General features: G+C 38.1%; 1 long non-coding RNA gene across 1 annotated transcript in view; it reads right to left on the minus strand.

The window, feature by feature from the left end:
* Window positions 1–24006, minus strand: part of LOC106629955 (uncharacterized) — a 151447-nt gene that overhangs the window by 62470 nt on the left and 64971 nt on the right. Inside the window, exon 3 of the long non-coding RNA XR_001333310.3 lies at window positions 453–538. This is a non-coding gene — a long non-coding RNA (uncharacterized LOC106629955). The remainder of the gene's footprint in view (window positions 1–452; window positions 539–24006) is intronic.

Here is a 24006-nt window from a genome sequence, read left to right on the forward strand (position 1 = left end):
TAAGAACAAATCAAAAAAACTCAAAACCAAACAAACAAAACAATGGGATACTGAAAACAGTTGAATAAGAAGAATGCTTTATAGAGAGGGACAAGAGAAATTATATGAAATAGTCTTTATATTCATCTTTTATAATTTTCTGCAAGTATAACCAGGCATAACACACAGTTGCCACAATCATGATGGATCCTTCAGAGCGTACTGCTGAGGGACTGGATGGAGAGTCACTTACCCTGCAAAGGCAGCAAGAAAATATTGGACAAGTAAGTTTCCTAAACACACTTAATACTGGTAAGATAAGTAAACTGAACACAGGAGTGATGAAGTGTCTGCACTACTATCTTTCTGTAAAAGCCAAACATGCCCTTGGTCAGAATTGGTGACTGAATTGCTCAGACTGGCTGCAGTCTTAAGAGAAAAGCATGCAACAAGAAAAAAAAGCATGCACTTACCTTAGCTGAAGGTGCCCTTAAGTTCCAGGGCATAAATTGCCACTAGAGTCTCCAAACTCTATGGGTGCACACATGTTAGGAGTGTTCTGAAAAATATAAAGACAACATTCATGGAAAAACTTATAGGAAAGAAATATCACCACCAACACAAATACAGTTAATTTCTTTCTGTAGGGCCACTGCATATTTATAGTACAAAAATTGAACCATTTCCAGAAAATCAAAATATTGTCTCTACAACCATTTTAAGATAATTTTACTGAATGTCTGTACTTGGATTTTTAGATGCATTCTGCTCTTTCATTTTTCTTCTTGGGGAAAATGAGGGAGAAAGACATGTTGGAGCACCAGGTTTTCTTTTCTCCTTTCCCTTCACTCCATACCCACTGTGCTCATCATTCAACAATACACAAAAGCAGATGGTCTGTTTCTGTCAACTAATACATTACTACTAAGTCATTCATCAACCACACGATGCTCAAGACAACAACTCTCTGTTACTAACTAACCAGCTTCTGTCAAAGGATTTTACTAGAGTTGCTAAATTCACTCTGATTTTCTTCCATGTGAAAGACTGCATCAGCAACTAAACAAGGAACATGCCTGCTGGTCAAACTGCTCCAGAGGAGAGAGGACCATCCACCTGTAGAGCAACAGTGCCACTCACACACCGCAAGGCAACACCTCAGTTGAAAAAAAGCTCCAAAGAGACAAATCCTCATATGTAGCAATTAACCTGCAGCTGGTAACATATTTAGAGCAGTAAAATTACTGACTTCCATAGAAAGACTCTGATTAGGGCACAAGAATCCCCCAAATAGTTTGAACATACTAACTAGATCCTCCACCACTGCTGTGGTTTCTGCAAAGATTTCCTTTCTATCTCACCCATAATCCTATAAAGTTATAGACAGGTTAGACTTGCAACACGAACATGGAGGCAATTTGTCTGGCATAATTTATAATCCTACATAGAATTATATAAAATCATATAAAATTTTAAACTTGCCTGAGCTCCTCAGACACCTCAATTTGAAATGGAAAAAGATTGAAAGTAACTTCATTAGTGTGCCAGTTTGCAGGTAGACATTTTATTTGAAATTGCTGCATGGAACTGCAGCAGAAGAGATGTGGAAGCTGTGGAGACCAGCGCTGTACCACATCTGTACATTTAAGATACAACATTAAAAAAGCCAAGAGAATGCATCAAACCAGGAAATAAGCAGAAATAATTCATCACAAAATGGCATATCATATTCCTCTTCCCCTACTATTTCCCCCCAGTTCCCCACAAAGAATTATCCTCACAAAAAAAAAAGGAGTTAACAGTATTTCACAGCACTAAGCAAAGTTTTATTCAGCTCACATGCCTCTACTTCTTCATATTGAGGACAAGAAAAACCAAATCCTTTTACTAACTGAAAAAGCTCCAGGGACATTTATGGACCTGTAGGTAAAACCCAGCATCTTGAATTGCATCCAGAAAAGTCTCAGGCTCCACACGTATCAAAGTAATTTTTCATCAACTTGAGGCTGATTTAAAAGGTTTAGTCCAGAGCACAGCATGTGAATTACATTAATCAAATCTGGACACGAGATGCAGGCATTTGAGTTTGGGCTTGTGTGCAGAAGGAATTCTTGCCTCCTCCTTATTTCAGAGGAAGAAAGGCAAGGTGCAGTGGCCACTGGAGGGCCAACAAGGACCTTGGGATAGCTAGGTAGGACCATGCCTTCTCATACCATCCTTGCTAAAATAAACCTGGGCAAAGCATTCATCTCAACATGCTCATAAAGAAGTGAATATAAAAGAAATACTTTGTTCTTATTTTTGGTAAACAAAATCATACTGGACTGAAATCAGACTTTCAACTGGAAACCTTAGGCATTTTGGAAGGTTACTAAATGAGACTAGCCACCAGCCCTGCCAATGCTTTTTTTGGTTTCTCATAAAACATTCAAAGCTCAAGTACACAACCCATGTTTTGCACAGCAAAGAAGCAAACCCAGTGTTGTTCTAAAGCACCTTTCATACCCCCCACAAGGTTGCCCAAAGCCTGGACCAACCTTGCCAAAAGTGTGTTTTAAATGAACTTAATTACTGTTGTAATTAATGCAGCAGTTCTGGGTCCCTAGGAACGTCCCTCACATGAGCACACAACCTACATGTGATTGCACTGCTTCACAACTTCCACAGCATTCATGCTGGGGTGCTTCTTCAGAAAAAAGAATTCTCAGATGCAAGACTGTAAAGATTATGGCTTCAAGGAGAAACCAAATATTCCCTTCTCCTTGGCACCCACTGCAGTGCTAAAGTCAGCACAGCCAACTGATTAGATAGGTAAGTGGAAGTGAAGCGTTTCCCTCGAATTAAAATGTCATCCTTCTACACTTTTCAAACACCATTTTCCAAGGAATCATTCTAAAGAAAGACTGGCAGTTTTTCCTTATTGAGGTCCTTGGAGATTTCAGAAAGCAATATTTTGTGGTCCATAGGGAGCTTAAACACCAATCTGCTTTCTGTGTATACAGTCTCACAGATGGAAGTGCCAAACAGATGAAAGTAGATTTCTGATAAGGCCCTGTTCCTCAGTCCCTCTTGGACATTCTGAACTGCCCAGCTGTACACCTCATGGAAAGATGCAGAATACAGATTTAGCTTCAAAGGCTGACTTTGCTGGAAGCCGAAGTCACAGATCTTCAGCTGATCTTATGTTGTTTGATTTATTCTTAATAATCCTGAGTGGCCTCTGAAGAGTTATTTCAAAGACGTTTATTTTAAACTTTCACAAACTAAACAAATAGGGGAGACTGAGTATTAAATGTCAGCTTTGCTGTTTTCAATTCCATGTAGTGCAAAGAAACATAAGACCAGAATGCAACATCCATATAGTGCATTGTGTGAAGGGCATTTGAAGCACTTGACATCACTCAGCAGCTGACAGCAGGAGACTTGCATCACAAGTGAACAGCCTTAAAGCGTTCAAAAGTGAAATGCTTCCACTGGACAGCTATTGTTTAAGAGAGTTTAAAACAAAAACAAAAAGCTGTGGTAATATTGCATGTGCCATGAAATTGGATTAATGCAAGGTACTCACTGTATTTGCCATTATGCATAATCCAACATATACTTCTTGGACCAAACTATTTCTGCTGGGTTCACTGCTGCTAAAATAATTTACAGCTACAGAAATAAAAGTTGTAAATGTGGTTTTGACAGAGTAATACAGCATTAAGCTTTCTGTGACAGGAACTGGAGATGTTGAATATGTCTTAACTTATTGAAAGGGATTCTGATCACTGGATCTGTAATGTTGCTCACTTATTAAATGAAATCCTTATTTCTCCTTGAGTTTTATTGATTATGAAGCATAGCTTCATTTGGTTCAGAGTTTCTTGGGCAAGGGTTTTTTATTTTATATACTACCTTGAACCAAAACAGGAATTAACTTTATGAATTTTCTGGAAGCAAAACCTGTTGTAATCTTCGCTGCAGTGTTGTTCTTGCCTCTCTGCTGGGGCTCTTCTCCATTCTCTGCGGCACAGTCCTTTCTATCTTCTCAGGGGGCTCCTCTTGGGCTCTCGACCCACCCCCTATTTATTTCAGTTACCTTCACGAGCTACAGCTGCTGCCCAACTAAGGACCCCGCAGCTGCAGCTCGTTTGGAGCAACTCGGACCCACACAGGTCGTACAATACAACATATATTCAGACACCCACATTTCCCCCCTTTTCTTTTAACAATTATACAATGACAATATACATACAGTTTCAGCTCTCAGGCTGCCACAGCTCTCGGCTGTCTTTAGATGTTCCAAGGCTCTTTTCCTTAAAGGCCATATTCTTACAGCTTTCTGCTGCTACAGCTCCTTAATTCAAAGGCCATATTATAATCCAAAGTCCCAGCTCTCAGGCTGCCACAGCTCTCGGCTGTCCGGGGGATTCCATACCTTCTCTCGATGTTTGGTTGTGTGTTCTTCATCACACGGGGTCACCAGTTGTTGTAATCTTCACTGCAGCGTTGTTCTCGCCTCTCTGCTGGGGCTCTTCTCCATGCTCTGCAGCACAGTCCTTCCTGTCTTCTCAGGGGCTCCTCTTGGGCTCTCAACCCACCCCTATTTATCTCAGTTACCTTCATGAGCTACAGCTGCTGCCCAACTAAGGACCCCGCAGCTGCAGCTCGTTTGGAGCAACTCGGACCCACACAGGTCGTACAATACAACATATATTCAGACACCCACAAAAACCAAAACTTGTATTTGTCTGCACTTTCGCCTACTTCATTTAGGGAGAATGAAATATTTTCTCTTTCCATCAGGAGACCAAAATATTTAAGTGCTTTTTATTATTTCAGATCTCTTGAGATACATTAATTCAGATATAATACAACCATCACACACCCCAATCTACTCTGCTACTAGAAATCAATCATTTATTAAATTTTATAGACTACAGCAACTTTTTTCAATATATTGGCAAAATATCAATAACAGTGATTTCAAGTATATCAGAAGCACAACTACTCTGGTACATGATGAACTTGTTCTAATGATTTGTACTGCTCTATACCCACTATTCTGACTATCAAGCTCAAATTTTCTCTGTCACATTAGCACAGATTACTGCTGCCAGGAATAAAAATATAATTCTGGGAGGGAAAAGGATAAAAGTGGATAACCCTCTTGCCAGACAGCAGAACATGCATGAACAAACATAGTGGCCGTAATCCTTAATTCCTCGTCTCAGTCCAGGAACATTCCTCTGCAGCTCTTGGCAAAGGGCATCACAAAACTGACCTCTCCTCAGGCGCTATAGAGAAGATTTGTAATAGAGACATTCTGTCCCACTCACCTACATCTGCCAAGTGCTTTTTCTTTGCACATTCAAAAATAAAATTGTCAAACCAAGTTCAAACCAGAATGCTTCATTATGAAAATATTCCTTATTATTAATACTTGTAGGAAAAAAAAAAAAAAAGTGGTCTTCCTTCTCCAGTCACTTATGCATGTGAACAGTCTTAAAAGTCCAAAAATAAGGAAGAGATAGTATGCAGGGATTTTTATTGCATACTTGCTTTACCAGCTAACTAACAGCACAGGGATAAATCTTGGCTGAGTGCTTGACCTCACAGGTATTCTCTATCCAATGCAATATTAAATAATCTTCTCCCAATCAAACTCACTTTGAAAGGTTTATGGTACAACATGCCTTTCTAGGGTTTTTTGTTTGATTTTGTAGTTTTACTTCTTTTAAGTTAGGTTATATCACACATCCTTCTTTTCCTGTCTTCATTTGCAGTTAAAGATCCTTACTCTGAGGAATAGAATTTTTCTGGAAACAAGATTCTTATTGCATTTTTCCCTCCAGGCAGTAAAAGAATATTTTACAGCAAGTTAGTCGAGTCTACAGCTGCACCAATTTTTTATAAAAATGTGACTTTTTCCTCTTCCAAAGCAGAAATCCATTTTTAAAATTTGTTCTGTGCTTTGGATCAGCTGTGATTCTGCCCATAATGTGTGATCATGCCTGCACTCAAACTCAATATATTTTGTATATTGTTGTAAAAAAAATTGCTATTTTAGATTACTAGGATTTCCATCTCATAGTTCATCTAAATGAAGATCTACTTATGGATCCCACTACAACTTAGCAGACAAGATACAGTCTGGACTATCTGTTCAGATGGAGTCCCTTCCCATCACTTGGTCCTAAGATATTTCTCCTGTACTCTTATCCCTACTAACTCAACTACAGAGTAAATGGCATTTAAAATCTTATTTTTTAAATAGTCCTATTGTGTAAGCACTGTAATTCTCTATTAAATGTGTGCAATTATACACAGATGCCATTGAAGCTTATACCTAAGTGAGGAACAGCCTCAACAAAAGGTTGAACTGTATGGGCATCTGTCCAAGTGATTGATGATTTGGGTTCGTTTTTTCAAATAAGATAGCATTAGCAACAGAAGAAATATCCAATGCTGTTAAGATTCGATACATAAAAAGTATATAAGCCTTCCTTAATGAACATGTTGAAGACTAACAAATTATGTTAATGACTCCAGCTCTTTACACACACTCAAAGCAGACACTGTCTAGGAGTTACACATGCTTTGTTTACCACTTAACCTTCACACATAAATCTTAGAACAGGCACTGTAATATGGACCAGGAACAGGTCATGTCATTTCATCTCTGCTTTTTGAACTTGTAGATGTCCTAGAACTATAGAGGTGTTTGTGCAAGGCTCCTCTGCAAGGTTTGAGTGTAGAGAATTGATTACAGACCTATCCTGCTCCAAAACAGAAGTTTGTTGGTAGCTGACAGCTTCTCCATCTGTTTTGCCTTCCCTGCCAGTGCTCCCCAAATTACCACAGGGTATCCTCAAGACTGCCACCTGTCTGTGTAAGCAAGGAATACGCCCATTTACCTTCCTACCCCGTGAAGTTTCATTTTGAAGACAAAGTAGTCCTTCATGCTGATGAATCCTGGTGGTGGCCAACACCAAGGAAAACACAGACTTCTCAAACAATTCAGAATTCCAGTTCAAGACAAACTTCACAAGCACCAGCGCCACAGCTGATCCCCTCAAGACTTATCAGAAGGAAGTAGATTAGTCTTCCTCATCACAACACTTCATTTTCTATAGATAGTCTACAAAGGCAGAACAAATCTCAGCCTGAGGCACACATCTTCCACATGGGCCTGCCATGCTCATGCTAATGCAAGAGACTTGCACTGCAGAATACAATTTCTTCTTTCAGCTTCTAAAGGACTACACCACCATCTTGCCCTTAATAATCAGTCCATTACTCCTGCAATATAATTCCTTAGGAAAACAGGCACTTATTCCTTCTTAGTGGCTAGTGTGATAGGCACATGTTCTTTTCTTAATTATGTCACACAAAACACATTCCCTTTATCTTGGTGGTTTATGCTTTACAAACTGTATTTCTGCAACCAGTGTCCCAGTGCTTAAGAACAGTGCACGACCTCATCTCCCAGTGAGCACAGGAGCAAATCCTTAATAGATCTAGGTGTTTTGGAAAGACTCAAGAGAATGGCAAGAAATTAACAACGTCACACAGCTCTCAATTAACCAACTAAATTTTGGTGTTTCCAATCAGAATTATTTGTGACTAAGCCAAGTTGCTACATTTCAAGCTCAGTGCTGCACATTTCACACAGTCCTTTAAAAATTTTGTTTTCTAAAGAAAGAAGAGTGTACTGTAGAAAGAAATCACCAGCCAAAACATAGATTCAAGGGACTGTGTAATAAGCAATAACAAGGTTCTGTGTAAGTCATTCTGAAAACATTTATGGAAGCGCAACATTTATAACTGTCAAGCTATTGAATAGAAATTTCTCAGACTGTAGAAAGAGAGACTGATTTCTCAACACTATGTTCCATCATCTTCAACCCGTACCCTCCCTATTCTCCCTTCCCCATCTTTGGTAATCAGCTTCTAGCTCATTTTCCAGCCTGAAGAGCTATCATCACAAATGAGAAAGAAAAGGACATTTAGATGACTTAAATCCCCAGTTTTATTTTTGGCTTTCTTGACCTTCTGGCAAGTTGTTTTACCATGAAAATTTCATTAAAGTCTCTATTAAATTCAGAGTAGAAGATGTCAAGAAGGAGAGACTCTATTTTAAGTGCATTAATAACTGTAGAGAAGGCAATACATTAGTGCTGTATCAAAACAGCAAAGGCAATAATATCTTTCTGCATTATGGAGCAGCTTTTCTCCCTTACTTAAGGGAGAGGGCTCTTAGATTAGTAGTCATTTCTTCATATGTAAAATTAATCTACAATGATTCCACTGAGCCAAGGAGGTACAATGCTATGGAAATAAGATCTTGGCATAAAACCCTCAAAGCCATACCCATATAGAGAAATGGGTACTTAACACATGGTCCGGTCAACTGTAAATCGAAACCTGCTGAAATCTATGCTTTTATTCCTGTTTCTGCCTCTGTAGAGATTACTTCTCTCTTCAGAATTAATAAAGGGAGCATTTCTGACCCACCAGTCACAGCTGTATATAGTTTTTCCATATGTCTTATCTCAAGACTTCCCACAGCCATGCAGCAATTTCCAATTGCTTTTCACTTTAAACAGGTGAAACCACAGATTCTCTGTGAGGCTCCTTGAAACCTTACTTTTCCTTTCCAAACCAAAACATTTTCTGAGGTATTTTTCCATCTTTCTCTCTTGGGGAAGGTTTGTAGGGGTGAAGTCCAGACAGGAACATTAAATTCCAGGACCACAGTAGCAAAGCCAGTGTCTGTACAGTGGCATGTTACGCAGTAAAAGAAAACATCACATAAGGCACTATAACCACTACCAAATTAAGGTTACACAAGGAGTGATCTGTGTGCCGACTTTCAGACAGCAAACAGAAGTTATGCCTGTTTTAGTGATGCTGCTCTGCACCTGAGGAGAACAGTGCAGTTGCATCCTCATGGTTAAGCTGTGCTCCCTTTTCAGCAGGACAGCTCTGTCCACAGAGCGTAGTTTATTAATCCAGACACAGCCCTAAAGGCCAGAACATCAGTAGAGCACATATTCTGATATACAGGGCGTATGTCAGTAAAAGTGACATTTACAAGGTCAGGGCTGCAGAACACATGGACACTCCACTTCAAACTAAGTAGAATTTGTAAGTGGAAAACAATAATGAGAATGACATACAAAATAGCTCCCAATCTTTTAGCTGTTCTAATGGAATCCAGCAAAAAGTGCTGAGATAAGTTGTTCAATATTTTATTTAAAAGGCTGCTCTTCAACATTTTAAACAGTACTATACTATTATAAAGTGTATTAAAAAAATCTAAGAAAACCTGAAGACAAAAAGAGGCAGACTGAGTTCAGGGATTTTAGTAAAGAGAAGAAAATGAGGCACTACAAATCCCTACAAAAAGCCCCACAAATAAATTAAACCCAAAGCCTACCAAAAAAAAAAAAAAAAAGCTATAAGGCTAGATAAAAAAGTTATTCTAAGGTAGTTGGTAGAAGTGGCACTCAGATAATGCAATGATGATCAAAGATTTTATATAAATGGGACAACTGCTAAACTGCTATGTACATATGACAAAGATTTCATTTTGATCATGAGTTCATACATCAAGTGGCAAGTTTAAAAAGTCACTGTGTACAGCACATGCACTGTTTATATAAAGTGACACTGTTATGGGAGCAGCAAAGCAGACATAATGTTCCATTAATGGGCAGAGAAGGTTATCCATGCATTTGTACCCAGAAGTCAAGGTCACAAATTTTCCAGAAATACAAAGGATATCTGTTCTTTACAGGGGAGGATGGAGATGGGGCAAGGATGTAAAATTGCCTTCTGTTTTGGGGGTTTTTTACATCTATTATCAACAATGGCTATTTTCACATGTGGAAACTGCTGTTTATTACACTAAAACTAAAGTACATGCACTAAACCATGATCCACTGGTCAAATTTGATATCTGTAGACCCTGGGCTCAACACTACCACTTTGTTCCTTGAATTACTGATCATGGACACAAGGCTAAGCAGGAAATGTGTAGACTAAGCAGGACATATGATATGGCAGGTCAATTGTCATGTCTAGTACTAAGCAGAAACAGTTACTGGACCAATGATTTTAAGTTGTCCAGATTTTATTTTAAAATTTTGAAGAGAGGTCGATAATGAAGGCTCAGTAAATTACTTCAGTCTAGAGAAAAACCTTATTATTTCAGACCCAAATGCTCAACAGGAAACAAGGGGTAAGGGGGGAAGAAATCTTCCCCAAGCTTTTGTGGGAATGGAAACAAAGGAAAGTTTAAATTACTAAAAACTAGAGATAAAGGTTGATGAACAAATGAGTTAATGGAAAACAAATTAATCTTCTGAAGTAATAGCCTTCCAACCCAGAGTGAGAAGAACAAATAAGAGGAAAACTTAAGGAGCAATTTTACTGTGGAGGAGATTGTGGTGTCTTTGGACCAGTCACTAACTAAAAATCAACACCCAAAATATCCAGAATGTGTTTGGGAAAAGAAAGTAAAATAGAGGCATCCAAAGTAATCTAGCATGAAGTTTCCAAACAAAGAAGACTTTGTGTGTGTAATATCAGCTTCTTCAGTTATCTCTACCCAGGCAAAAACTGTTGACCATATAAAGGTCAATTCCTGAAAACACAGATGACTAGTTCTTCTGCACAAAAATCACCAACACAAAAAGCCAAACCACACATATCTGTAACAACATAATCCCAGGTCATACTAATTGGAGGATTAATTGAAAGCATGTAAAGAAAAACAAAAATATTTTTTAAATCCTTCTTCAAACTTTTGTGACAATAAAGCAATGCAGCGGTACTAAAATGTTTTTGGTTTTAAAAAGCTCACACAACTCCTGACAAGTGCTTACTTCATCCTTTCTGTCTTTATCCGTAAGCTCAGCCACGCAGGCAAAGCAGACTTAGAGTAGAACAATTTGCCTAAACCCATTTTTAAGAGGTTTGATTGTTTGTTTTCCCAGAAACCAAGAAATCCCTCTGGGGAATTTCCACAGAGTAAAATTTCCCAAAATCATGTTTTGGCCAGAAGTCCCATAACTGCACAAGTAGAAACAACTTTGTCACAGAACATGTGATAAAGTTACATGTGTTTGGACCATCAGGACTCAAATGATAAAAAAATTAAATTGAAACTGGGCTATACCACTGTGGAAACCATGGACACAGCACATCCAGAAGCCAGGATGTTTTTTGCTTTAATACACGTGTGTAATATCGAGAAGCATTCAGAATTTGAGGCATAGATGTTTCAAAAATAGATTCGGTGCATGTTTGAGATGTGAAAGTATGAAATCTACAGTCTTTCCTGGCATTCTGTAGATAGCAAAGCTCTTAGCCTGGAGCAAAAGAATACAAAATTATTTTGTAATTTCCCTGAAAAGCTTGGAAAAGTTTCATGGCAACAAAGTCCTGTAGGGTGTCTAAAGAGCTAGAGCCCTTTTAAAATTGGTTAGAAAATACTAGAGCAGTTATTTTATGTGGATAATCTTTGTTCCATAGCCAGGCCTGTATCCAGGTTTGGAGTATGCCCTCAGGCATGCTCTACCCCAGTACCTAATGACACCAGGAGAGCCTCCAAGAATCCCATGGTATCATGAGCAGCATCAAAGCCAACAGAAATAAGCAAGCCATGGGCTGTTACACTAGTTAGAAAAAGACAGAAAACAAAGAATTTTAATGATGTCTATTTCAATGACCAGTATAGTGTTATACAGAATACATGACAATTAATGTTCTGGTATTTCAAAGGATCAAATCATACAACCATGCAAATGAAGTACCAAATTTTGTGTCATGCAAGAATATTACCTATTAAGGGATAACTACTTCTCTTTAGGAACGTATACTGAAGCAGCTAAATTCTCCTCCTGAGACTGTTTTAAGACAACACAGTAAGATGCAAACAAAATCCTGCTGCAGACTAGAGTGATTTAAACAAAGATAAATGCCTTTTCTCAGATTTGCAGAAATAACTTTTCAGTGGCTAATAAATTTGATTTGGGGTTTTATTTTTCTGTTTTGTCCATACACTTCCATTAGCTATATGGTCACAAGACTGACATACAACTGCTGAATTTTAGTAGGTGTGTGTAACTACTCCTTCAGAAGAGCACTTTTCATAAAAGAAAAATTTTATCTTCTCTGTTAGATTCTCATTCTGCCATTAAGTTCACCAAAAAATTCTGTCCTTCGCATATTTTGTCTTTAATTAAAAATACTATATCAGTAAAACTATTAAACCTAATTTCCCTACCTATTAAGTTTTTTTAAGCAATGTATTTCATTTAAAACTTCCTTCTTAAGTCAGGTCAGCCCATATATCTGGGTCAAAATTGAGAGCTTTTTTGAGAGTTAAAAAATCCCAACTCTCATAGAATAAGATCTTGATATTTTAGGCCAAAGCACTTAATTGTACTCCAAGTTTAATTATCTATAAGACTTATAGATTTTTTTTCCTAAATCTATTGCCATTCTTTTCACCTGTGCCTCATATTTAAGATTCAAACTCTCAGAAGCAGATTTTTAATTTAGCTTGTGGGGAAAAGTGAGACTTTCTGTATAAGAACCTGAGAATTCCTATTCATTGTCTGTATTGAGTATCTGACCCTGAAGGCAACACTTAAAGAAGATAAAACTCTACCTGATAAGGTTGCTGGTGGAATAGATCAGATAAATCACTTGACCTAAAATACTGCCCTGGACACTATCACCAGTGCAGAAAGAAAATTGTTCATGACCAAACTGTTGATAGTTTAGTAGAAACTCAGAGGAGACCCCGCATAAAGAGTGCTACTGGATGGACTGAGGGAGTAAACCTCAATCAAGTTTAATTTCCTCTTTTGGTATTACTCAAACACATATGAGGGTAGTGGAAATTTTCACAGTAAAAGAAAGGGAAAATTGGCCTTTGATGTCTAAATTTGTTTGCCTTATCCTGCAAGTAATAACTTTATGTGACCCGCTTCTTAATCTGATAATATAAACTTAGAGAAAACATTATAAATTTACAAAAGCTTTGAGTCCACGGAAACGCTTCACAGAAGCATTTACAGAATAGGACAACAGTATGAAATTATTCTGAGACAATAAAAATCAATAAAAAAAAATTTCCCTTAGAAGGAGAAGAAATTTGTGTTACCCATAGCACATTAAGCAGCACCAGGTCTGTGCTCCTTGCTTATAGTTACTTTTTGAAATGAGCATAAAATCCTCCATGCTCAAGCCAGCAGTCCTTTCAAAACTGTGACAAAATTTTCCTTTATCCAGCTTATGAGACACGGTCCTTGACTGCAGGAGGGCAGGGGAAAAGCAGTGCCCATCACCAGGTGCCACACAAGAGTGACCATGACCACAAATGGTGAATCTCAGCCGCACTCAGGCACTTGCACTGGGCAGGGATGGAACAGAGTGGAAAAGCAGAAATATGGAGTTGTGTCTCTGAGATGATTTGGATGAAGTTGCTGAACAGCTACCAAGAGAGATTTTTGTTCCCAATTCATCACCTGGAGCATCTGGTCTTAAAGACTTCACAGACTGGAAATCAAGTAAATGGAGAAATGGCAATTGCCAGGGACATAATGGCCAGGGCAGCCTTGGAGGAAAGAAACCAGAACCTGAGACTCTACTTAGATTACTTCTAAGCACTTCACACAAACTGCAGCATGGTACACACAATCGATGTTGCTTTCCCAGGGGGTTGACTTCCTGATTTTTCTACCCAATTAATCATCCCCTGGTTATAAACCAGGATAGTTACACAAACTTCTATCATCTGGCTTTTTGTTGTTTTTTTTTTTGTTGTTTTTTTTTTTTTTTAACCAATGGTTTGTTTTCATAAAAGAGGCAGAAATGCAGTTTCAGATTTCACAAACTAGATTTTCGTTCTCTCACTTGTAAGTTATCAAGAGAAATTCCATCTAGAAGGACTAGTTCTGGGAAATTTTGCCCATGCTTGGACAAAAGTTTGATCTTAAAAAACAGAGCTAAAAATTCTCAACAAATTAAATCCTATTAAGTTTTACTGGGTCTAAATACATCGACTTCATTTTCTTTTTGAAATTTAATATTTTTAGTGCATTTTAAGTTAGCAGCTGTTAGTAAAAGGCACTTCAAATTAAACAATGGGAATTTGAATATGCTTCCCAGAAAAAACTTTAACAGGGTCATCATCCAACATTAGAGGATAAGTGTGCAACTACACACACTTGCCTTACAGTGTTTATAAGATTGATTGAGTGCTATTTTTGTCAAGAAAATTGATTAAGCCTATTCAACAGACAGTATATCCCTCAAGAAGGACTAATTCAATAAAATGTACACAATCAGAAATCTAGGGGGACAAAATTATAAACAGGATCAAGTAGAGCTTGCCATGAATTTGAGTTCGAGAGGCAGAGATGATAAGTTCCTTAGAAAGGCAATAAGCAACACTTTCACACCAATTCTCTCATCTGAGAGCACCCATTTCCTTGCAGCAAGAACTACTCTGCAAATAATAGTAGGCTGTCTGAGCAAAAGCATCTCATCCCTCAATCTCAGACTGGCCATTTTTCATGGTCTGGATGATGCAGTTTTGCAACTCCTCTTTGAAGGAAATGTCAATCCTACTTTTGCTGCAAAAATCATTCAGTAACAAAACAGAATATCATGCTTTTAAAAAAATACAACAAAAGCAGAGTTAAGCCTGTTGCTATCTGCTGTTTGCCTTTGGGTTAGTTTTAGGGCAGCTTTCCTTTTAGATAGCTTCAGGTTACAAAGTCCTACAACAGCTATTAAATGTGGAGAAATGGATACAACCTTTGACTTGGTGAGTCCCTAAGCCACAGATTGCTGAAAGCAATTGATGGAGTGGGAAAAGCTTCACTTTATGCCTGCCTACTCTCATATTCTTTCCCTAACCCTCAAGAATTGGAAGCCCTCCAATCCACAAGAATTTTGGTCTGCTAAAGTGAGATATATACACTTTTGATGTCTTCATCCACTCTCATATTTCTTAATTCAAGTATTTTATGCTATCAATCATGGCAATGTAATAAAAGCATGATTTTTCAAGGTAGCATATAAGCAAAGTTAGTGGAAAAGCTCTACACTAATGAACCATTTCTGCAGCATATTTTCAAAGTAAAATCTTTTAAATCTCAGTTTCTTGTATTTTATCAGCCAGAAACTTAATACCTTTTCCCCTGAATACAGCAAAGGGTTTCCTTCATTGTATATAGGTTGCTCAGCTGGGAAAAAATACATATGTGGAAATTTGCTGACACAATAGCTTTTTTTTAGGAGCTAAATCCCTCCCCCCCAAAAAACCCACCCAAAACATTAACTTTATACTTTTCTCTAGGGTTCATCACTAGAGAGTATTTATTGTCCTTGAGAGTACTGATGATCATTTACATAAAACGAGTCCACACCCTCAGGTAAGACAGGCAAGTCACTTTAGAAAAGCACTATTTCAGAGATGCATTACCAAAGAAACAAGAAAATTAAAGAGTCTTCAAAGAACCCATTACTTTCAAAAACAAAATCCTCCCTTCCCCTCCCTAAATATATGGCTACCTTTTGATTACAAATCTTCAGATGGGTTGGGTTTTTTCTTTGTTTTTTTGGGGGGTTTTTTGGGGTTTTTTTTGTTGTGGTTTTTTTTTGTTTGTTTGGGTTTTTTGGGTTTTTTTTTTTTTTTTTTTTTTTGTGCAAAAAGTATATCTGTATAACTGGAAAATGTTGAAGACTTCTCTTGGGCAATTTAAGTTCCTGCATGTTTCAACTGTTAGTCATATATTCCTAGCAGAAGCATAGGAGTTCCAGCAGGGGTAATCCCAGTAGTAGCCAACAGAATATCTGAGATGTTTTACTTTGTTAATAAGCCAACTCCCAAGAAATGGTTAATTTTGCTTTATGTAAGGCAGAGACTCTGTCTGAGGAGCAACTTCAGAAAGGATTTTTGCATACTCTAGAAGATAAATCTGGGGGAAAAAATCTTATCATTCAAGGAATTAAGCAAATATTTGTCAGCATGCAGGTTAGAAATAGTTCTTTGTAGTTCCATCTGTATTAGAATGTTCAATGGCTTGTATGACAAAATTAGCTACATGTCTTGAGCACAACATGAATCAAATCCAAATTTCCAGTCTAAAAGAAACTGAGCCTGTTCTTCAATTTAACTGCAGTCACTCTCAAGGAAAACTACCTTTATGTGTTTCTATACCCTCTAACACCCGAAATAGATAAAGACTTCTAGAGCAAATACATATCTATAAAGAGCATGCGCGCCTTCTTCCTGGAATAAGAAGTTTAACAATGCATAGACAGGACTAAAACTGGCTGCATTTTTCTACTTCTACTTTTTGGCTTTTACAAGAAATCCAAAATAAAACCAATAAGAAGTAATATTAGCTAAATTATGAAGCTCAGATTATCTGGGGCAAGCAACAAAAATCCATCTCTTGCCAGAACCTTTGCAGGTTTGAGAGTTACACATTTTCAAAAGAAAACTGGCTCTGGTAAGAGTTACACAGAAGAAATTATATCCCATTGGGAAGGGAACGCAACAGTGAATTGGAGGGAGTGAAAAGAAGGAGCCCTTGTTTCAAGACAGTCCATTCAGCAGGCTTGAGCTGCAACACTTCTGCCCTGGCTCAGAGAACAATGGCTGTTATGAGTTTGTTATGGGACACCTTTCCAGGTGAGTTAATTTAGACTCTCTCATGATCCTGTATCAAGAGGAAGAACAGCTTAAGAGGCACCTTGCATCTCTGAGTTTCAGCTGAATCCCTTCTCCAAGGGAGGAGAAGCAGCTGCCATCAGCCTAGCAGGAGCAGAGCATGCAACTTTGTTGAAGGACAATTAAGCTTGGGCAACTGTGTTGCCCAAAAATTTGGGAAAAATCAGTTTTTCCCAAATCTACATAGTAGGTATGAGGAAAAGATCTGTTATCCTTTAACATCTCACCCCTTCCAACACGCTTGCAAATCCCTTCAGTTTATGCCTCAAATCTGCAAGAGTTAAGGACATGAAAAGATGAAAATATTTGACAGATGGTCTCAGAAAGCTCACTGGCAGTCTAGGAGGGACGATGACTCTCTCCTCTCTTCAAGAAGCCAAACAGAGCTACAGCTAAACTCAAGATACAAGGTCTTCAGAAGAGCATCTTCCTGAACAGCAAGCTACAAATTACATTACAGACAGCTTTGCTGTCTTTCTTTAATGGGCAAGTAAGTCAGTGTCAGTGACCCTCATGACCTCAAATATTAGAAAATCTGAAATTCCTCATGACCTCAAATATTAGAAGTTATACTATAAAAATTAAAAAACTCAAAGTCAACTAAAAATCTTTTTTTAGTACATGCTATGAGCTTGGCTATATCCATTAATTTTGTTCATTAGCAAATTAATAAAAGTAAGAAAAGGAATTGTCAAGCTAATCTAAAGCCAAGCAGCAAGCTTGTAGATAATTTTGATGCTGCTGCTGAAGAAAAGTTCATCTTTTCAATTATCTTTTATTCATTATACAAACCAATAACCAATAATGTCAAACTGAGCGAGCCACACCTCTTTGCCACTCTCACTGCCAGTAAATCACCACAAATTTAATTGAAGTCTTTGTTTTAAACTGAGTATAGCAGGTACATAACTCACAATTAATCCACTTATCCCTCTTCAGGTAAGAAATAATTAAAATATACTTTTTTTTAATCAGAGCAATTACCAAAATGTTTTTTTTATTTTAGTCAAGAAAGCATGCAAATTCCCAGAGTTACTTCAATTGAAAATTATTACATAATACAAAACAAAATATTTTGCATAAAAAACTATGAAAACACAATTTAAAATGAAAGGCTTCCAGTGCTCTCCAAATAAAACAAGGAATGCAAATGTTACTGGATTTTCTCCTGAACATTTTTCAAGAATGCACTGTTTCTCATGATAGAAAAAAAAAATCATATTTTTCCAGCAAGGACTCGATGATATCAACTTTATTCCTCCCCACCCCCCAGGAATGTCTAGTGAAACACCCGTGGAAACAAACCTTGCATCAGATTTATTCCAGTCATGTTTGACACCTCTTTAGAATTCAAACAGGTAGAAATATCATACATTTACCTATAGGTTTCAAAATAAATTAATTAACAATTGTGCACCAGACTGTAGATTTCATGTTTTGCCAGTTTCAGCAAACAGTAAGGATGCCAATCTCTGGATAACATGATTCCTTACAAAGTTTAAGTATTTCCAGTTTCAAGTAGATAATCTTAAACCTAGATTACTGGAAAATTACTGAAAAAAGACCTCAAAATGTGGCAAACTAAGCTCAAAGTCTTGCATCAGCATTTAGGACATGAAAAAGAAACAATTAAAAAAATGCAAGTATTACATTTATAGTTACATTTCACAAGTGCACTTCCTTTCCTCAGCTGTATGCATTCCAAAGTATGACTAATGACACAGTGCACACTTGGTGACACTCCTGGTGATGCTAAACTGGGAAGGGCTGTTGAGTCCCTGGAGGAACAACATGCCTTGCAGAGGGATACGGAGAGATTTGGACAATCATTAACAGTAGGAAATTAAACAAGTGCAAATCCTGGATTCTGCATGTGGGACAGCAGCACAGGGCACAAGTATGTGACCATGTTCACATGGGTTTTCACGTGAAAGGAGACACGAGAATGTTGACTCCGTGTTCAGAAGGTTTGACTTATTATTTTATGATATATATATTACATTATAACTATACTGAAAAGAAATAGAAAGGAAAAGCTTTCTTCAGGAGCTAGCTAAGCTAAGAATAGAAAAGAAAAGAATAACAAAAAGCAGCTCTCTCAGACTCTGAGATAGCTTGGTCCTTGATTGCCATTAATTATAAACATTCAAGATGGCCCAATTAAAAATCTACCTGTTGCATTCCACAGCAGCAGATAACCATTGTTTACATTATTTTTCTGGGGCCTCAGCTTCCCAGAAGGGAAAATCCTAAAGAAAGGATTTTTAGTGAAAAAGATGTCTGCAACACAAGTATAGACTGGGAGATGAGTGGCTGGAGAGCAGCCCTGCAGGAAAGGGTCTGGGAATGCTGGCATGCAAGTCCCATCCTGGAGTTCATCAGACACAGCACCAGCAGCCAGTCAGAGGTGACCATCCCCTGCATTCAGCGTTGGTGTGGCCTCACCATGGACACTGAGTGCAGTCCTGGGACCCACAACTAAAGAAGGATGCAAAGGTCCTTGGGTGCATCCAGAGGAGGCAACAAAGCTGGTGACAGGGCTGGAAGGGATGTCCTGGCAGGAGCAGCTGAGGACTTTAGGATTGTCTGGTTTGGAGAGCTGGAGGCCCAGGGGCAACCTCATTGCTCTCTGCAGCTTCCTGAGGAGGGGAAGGGGAGAGAGTAGCTGATAGGACACATGGGACCGGCTCAAATCTGCACCAGGAAAAGCTCTGAAAGACTGAACATGAGGAAGCAGTCATTTACTGAGAGGGTGGTCAAACCCTGGAACAGGTTTTCTAGAGAAGTGGTTGATGCCCCATGCCCATCAGTGTTTAAGAGGCATTGGGAAAATTGTTGTAATATTAACTATTATAAATATAATTATTAACTATTATTATAAATAATAACTGCTTTAGCTTCTAGTCAGCCCTGAAATGGTCAGGCAGTTTGACTAGGTCACTATTGTAGATCTTGTCCAACTGGATCTACTCTATTAGATCAATTAAAATGTCATTTAATAATGTTTTAAAAACACCAGCCACTGACTTAGACACAAGAAAACACCCAAGTTTTTCGCATGCAGACCTAACTTTGACCCCTGGGTCTGTTCATTATATAACATTATTAATTTGCATGAACACATACTGTGTAAGATGAAAGGGATCATGGGCCTATTGTAGAATGGAGGAAGTAAGGTGGGGCTTTTTTTTTTTAAAGCTATGACATCTTCCTCATTCAGGATTAAATCATTCTGTCTAATTAGTGATTTAGAAAGGAACGTGTAACTAAAGGAGAGATTCTCATATTTAGAACGCTCACACAGCTACTCAGGAAAAGACTGTACCTAATTATAGTCAGCCCTTTGACATATTCAGGATGAGAAAGGAGATCATGAAGCACAGTGAAATGTTAGTCATTCACACACACCTCTCTTTTTCGAACTAATCTAATCATTTTTTCCTATTTTTCTGGCATACTTTGACCCTCCACACATTTACCCATTTTTCTTGCCACCTTGTTACTCTGTCTTTTCCTATTTAAGTGTCTTTTTAAAAATCATGTTAAGCAATAAAATCTGACAGCAAAACAGCAGCCAAGAAAGTCTGAGGGATCAGTGTAGTCAGTGGTGACAGAGGCAAAAGCAAACTGTTCCTTGCTCTTTCCCAGCTACTGCAGAGCCACAACAGATGCACCTGAAGGCTTCACCAGAGTAACTGCAGTGGCAGAGAGAACTGCTGAGTAACTCCCAGTGGGAGAGGGTGCTCTGCTGCCTGGCAGAGGCACAAGAGCAACAGGTAGGAAGCTCAGCAGTGGTGGTGGCTTGATGCAGAGAACACCCAGCGGAGTTCAGCTAAAGGGTACTCACCACCACAAAGAAAAAACAACTCAGAGAGAATGATCTCAAAAGCAGCAAAGTCAAAGGTTTGCAAATAAGATTTTTGAGCATCTTTCAGTTACTGAAATCAAACTGTTAGATTAGATACCTTAGACAAAAAGCAATGCATGAAAATGAAAAAGCATGGCCTGCTAGAACAACACCCTCAACAAAACAGAGATTACTTTCACTTCTCTTTAAGATCTTTTGTTCAAATCAAGAGTTTCTGGCCTTTGACAGAACACTAGAGTACTGAAAACTGAACCCTCTTTTACTGAGTGGAATAACATGGAGTAATTTGGAAGAATTAAGATAACAAAAACCTCATATATACTCCAATGACCCTATGCTAAAAATCAAGCATTTGGCAAATTGGCTAAGTGATAATAGGGGCCAAAATATTTCTTTTGAATAGTGTGCAGAAGGAAAGGGTTGGACAATATTAATCTCATTTTTTATTCACAGGCAGCTGGGGGCACTGAGCCAGATCCTCTGTTCACATGAGTTTCAGCAGTGTTGTGGCCAACTACTGTTCTGTGCCATAAAAGTTTCAAGTCTCTGATAAATGGCAGTAAATTAATTATAAGCAGGCCACTATTTTTCATGACCTAATATCCATATTTGCAATAAAGCACAAAGGAGTTAAGCACTTATTCACTGCAAATGAATAGCCGTGCAAAGGAGGACTCCTGAGTGCCTCAGTGTCTCAAAGGTGGGCCAAAAAAAGATATATTACAACCCACATGGTCAAGGAAATAAATCGTTAGTTATGTACTCTCTTTCTGTCAATGTTTCCCATTCTGCTGTTCCAAAAGCAAGCAGATCTCTTTAAGAGCAGACCTCAAGCCTCTCACATCTGGCTGTCACACCCTGCACAGGATTTGCTTGTTAAAGAACCTACCCAACACAAACAGAGTTTTACTCCTGGTTTTACTGGTTTACACTGGTTTTACTCCTAAAGCTGATTCAGTAGTCAAACATCAAACCTGATCAGCCTTTAAAATTTCCTCTCCTTATAAAACTGTGTACTGCTGTCATGATCCAAACAATATGAGCTTTCCCATTCCTTCTGATCTACACCAGCCCTCACATCAGCCTTTCATACTGGCCTATCAGATACAATGGGAGTAATGCATCAAGAGCATTACCTGGATCTTGGGTAAAGCTCAGGCTGTCATGCTCATTCTAGCTTTGGAAGAAAGGTGTTTTCCTGGCTCAGTTGAAAGCAACACCCTTGAATTTCTAGGTTAGGGAATTCACAGAAATAAGTCTCAGGTCTAAAACTAGACCAACTCATAGATTCCTCCATGGCCATTTTAAATTTAATTCTGTAAAAGAACTCCATAAGCTTGCAAGGATCCCTGAAGGAATCATCAATATTATTTACCTATAAAAAGCATATCTACCAGTAAGTATTTATAGGTCCAAAGCATATTTTAATTGACGAAGTTAATTTATCTTAGCTTGCATCTTCACTAACTAAGATTTCTGTGCAGAGAACTTAGAAAATATTTAGCTGTGAAATTGCCTGCTTGAAATATACAGTCCTGTAACCTTCAGGAATCCATTAAAAATGTAAGACCCTAGAATTCACAAGGGTCAGGAAAACATTGTCTACTACCATTAAGTCAGTAAAGATTCTTCGGAGTTAAAAAACTTGAGCTAGATTTCTTGAAATGATCCTGTTGATCTGATGAGATAGGACACCTTCTACAGCCATAAAAAAAAAAAAAAAAGAGTAATATTTTTCTACCTTTTATGCACTGCCTTCCTCAAGCACTTTCAAGCAAAAGGAGTTCACCTGCAGACTTTTAGTCCAAACCTCATGATAAACCTGTTTTGCACAAATCAAGACATATGATGCCAATCAAACTAAGCAAATGCTTATGTTCTGTCAGGCCGACAATCACAGCTACAGCACTTTATACTGTTAAATGCCAGTTGAGAAAATGTCTGCTAAAAATAAATACAGGTTTCAGGGGAAGGTAAGAGGCACACTTTAGTTCTAAGAGAATTACTTTTATTTTTTCCTCACAATAGATGGAACACACTTGATTTTAAGATCCCATTTTTACGCTTACGGCACAAAATCCTAGCAGAGCATTTCACATGGGTGTGACAGATTTAAAGCCTGCAATCACGCTAGATACTGCTCTCCTTATTGACATCAAGGAAAACACCTTTTCTTCCCCACACCTTGGGATTCCCATTTGTAAAACAGAATTATTACATTTGCCTCCATTATAAATTACTGAGACCTGTTGACAGAAAAGTAGTATGTAAGAATACAGCAACATTTTAAGGAAGAAATTTAGGAAGGTTCTTTTTAAAGTGCAAGCTGTATGCATCAGATTTGTTTTAAACGCTGATTTTAAAATAACTACTCTTCCTTTCTTGGATTTAAATCTTGTCAAACCACAGTAAAATGAGACTTGGTCACCGCTCAGCAGTGATATTCCAGAATATACAAGAAACAAAACCCAAATGGAGATTTGGCTTTCTTTTTAAAAATAAGTTGCCAAAATTCCCCTGTAAAATTTAACACCACTCACATTAAAAGTTCATTTCCTCTTTTGCCTTCCAGACCCCAGTAGTTATGATCCCTCTAATATTAGATGATGAGGATGGCTATCTCCAGAGACAGATTTATTTCCTACTGAACACATCATCATTTGCAAACATGAATAACTGTAGCTTGAACACAAAGCCATATAGGACCAAAGAAGGAGGTTATTATAAAACCTGTGTTGAGGAAGGTCCCTTCACAGCAGCAAAGCTTACACTAGGTAATAACTAGCTTCATAACCAAATCTCTAAAGCAATGTTCATACTGAAAGGCTCTGCATCTCATTACTAGGTCTGGGGTTCATCCATCAATATTCATGAATTGTATCCAAAAAAAAAAAAAAAAAAAAAGAAAGAATCCTACAGAAATAAGCCTTTTTAAAGTCTACTATAGGTGCTAGGTTTTTCTGACAATAATAACAGCATTTACACAGAGTTGTGTATTATGTTTGTCTTATCCATGGCATGAAACACCTGCAGACTCCAGCAGCACATCTGGCAGGCTCTCACAAGATCCTCTCTTCAGCATCCAAGCAGTAACACAGCAGTAAGTCTTTCCAGACACCCACACATCCACATGCAAAAACACATCCACATGCAAAAATGACCATTTAATAAATGCTATAGACCTTAATAGAAACCCTTTTATTTATGAAGAAATAAATCTAAAAGACAAATAGGACCACAGGTTGCTGCATCACTCCATCCTCCTCAGATCCTGAAGGAAAGCAACCATTATCCTGACTCACCAAAATGGCATCAATCTTGAGAAGAAAGAGTAGGGTACAGTTGAGAGTCACTGCTCTCAGAGCCCTGACCTAGACATGAAATGCACAGTCCTCCTCTCCAAGGAAAATTACCA

Source organism: Zonotrichia albicollis, chromosome 1 (assembly GCF_047830755.1).
Source record: "Zonotrichia albicollis isolate bZonAlb1 chromosome 1, bZonAlb1.hap1, whole genome shotgun sequence".
NCBI classification, from domain to species: Eukaryota; Metazoa; Chordata; class Aves; order Passeriformes; family Passerellidae; genus Zonotrichia; species Zonotrichia albicollis.